The sequence below is a fragment of the Gossypium arboreum genome, chromosome 13, assembly GCF_025698485.1.
Source record: "Gossypium arboreum isolate Shixiya-1 chromosome 13, ASM2569848v2, whole genome shotgun sequence".
In the NCBI taxonomy this organism is placed as follows: domain Eukaryota; kingdom Viridiplantae; phylum Streptophyta; class Magnoliopsida; order Malvales; family Malvaceae; genus Gossypium; species Gossypium arboreum.
Genome location: NC_069082.1, coordinates 21,926,908 through 21,928,774, shown reverse-complemented (window position 1 = coordinate 21,928,774; position 1,867 = coordinate 21,926,908). Strand labels below are relative to the sequence as shown.

At 37.8% G+C, this 1,867-nt stretch overlaps 1 non-coding gene across 1 annotated transcript; it reads right to left on the bottom strand.

The window, feature by feature from the left end:
• Positions 1 to 319: 319 nt before the first annotated feature.
• LOC128287202 (small nucleolar RNA R71) lies at positions 320 to 426 on the bottom strand. Its single transcript, XR_008277898.1, has one exon. It is a non-coding gene; the product is annotated as a small nucleolar RNA R71 (small nucleolar RNA).
• Positions 427 to 1,867: the final 1,441 nt, after the last annotated feature.

The following is a 1,867-nucleotide window of genomic DNA, read 5'->3' as shown; positions in this document are numbered from 1 at the left end:
AAGTCTAATTAGACCTGCTATTGCTGCGAATAATTTCAAACTGAAACCTAACACAATTCAGATGATACAGCAGTTTGTTCAGTTTGATGGTTTGCAAGATGAGGATCCCAACACTCACTTGGCGAATTTTCTAGAATTTTGTGACACTTTCAAAATTAATGGCATTTCTGATGATGCCATTCACCTTCGGTTACTCCCTTTTTCACTGAGAAACAAAGCTACACAGTGGTTGAACTCGTTACCACGAGGGTCTATCACTACTTAGGAACAAATGACCGAGAAATTTTTACTAAAATATTTTCTGCCGGCTAAAACAGCTAAGTTACGTAATGATATCTCTTCTTTTGTGCAGCTGGACTTAGAAATACTTTACGATGCATGGGAGAGATACAAGGATCTATTGCGAAGGTGCCCTCACCATGGGTTACCTCTATGGCTGCAAGTTCAAACGTTCTACAATGGTGTGAATCCCTCGACAAGATAGATGATTGATGCAGCTGCTGGAGGAACCATCAACAACAAAACACCTGAAAAAGCTCATGAATTTATTGAAGAAATGTCACTAAATAACTATCAGTGGCAAGTCATGAGGACTAAGACAACAAAAATAGTAGGCGTTTATAACGTCGACTCAGTTACTATGCTGTCAAATCAGGTAGAACTTCTCAATAAAAAGATTGACGGTTTACTTGGTTCTACGCAGGTACATTCAGTAATGAGGTGCGACTCAAGTGGAGGAGGTGTGCATACAGAATATCAATCCTTCAATCCTACAATCGAAAAGGAACAAGTCAACAATATGGGAAACAATAACTTTAGATCTCAAAATAACCCATACAGTAATACATATAATACAGGTTGGAGGAACCACCCAAATTTCTCCTGGGGTGGTCAAGGGAATCAAAAGCCACAAAATCCTCAGGGTTTTCAACAGCCACCTTCTCAACAAGATAAGAAACCGAACCTTGAAAAGATGCTCTCTAAATTCATCTTAGTGTCAGAAACCCATTTCCAAAATATCGAGACAACACTTAAAAATCAACAAGTATCGATCCAAGGACTCAAAACTCAGATAGGCCAGCTATCCAAACTAATCTCCGAACGACCACAAGGTAGCTTACAAAGTAATATTGAACCTAACCCAAGGGAACACCTCAATGCAATTAGTACTGAAGATAAGGAAGGATTCATTATGCTTGAGCCAGAATTGATGTAAGAAAATTTGGTGAGCTAAGGTAAAAGTGAGGTAAGTCATAACAAAACGGTGACTGAAGAACATAAACCTCGTGTCCCATACCCTAACGCCACAACGAAAGACCGCTTAGACGAACAATTCGGTAAACTCCTTCAACTTTTAAAAAAATTATATATTAACTTACCGTTTATTAAAGCTTTGTCGCAGATGTCGAATGCAATGAAATTCTTAAAAGAGCTTTTAGTAAAAAAGTGGAAGTTGGACGAAGCATCACATGTAAAGCTAAACGCAGTCTGCTCAGCTATTCTACAGAATAAGCTACCCCACAAATTGAAAGATCCAGGGAGTTTTACAATTCCTTTCTTAATTGGTAGTTTAGATATAAATCATGCATTAGCTGATTTAGAGGCTAGTATTAACGTCATGCCCTACAAAATGTTTAAGCAACTAGGTCTTGGGAAACCTAAACAAACTAGGATGAGCATTCAATTGGCAGATAAAACTATAAGATTTCCTAGGGGTATTATTGAAGATGTACTACTGAAAGTAGATAAGTTCATATTTCCCGTTGACATTATTGTTCTAGACATAGAAGAGGATAATAACACCCCTTTGATTTTAGGGAGGCCCTTTTTAGCAACTGCTAAAAAAATTATTGATGTTGGTACAGGT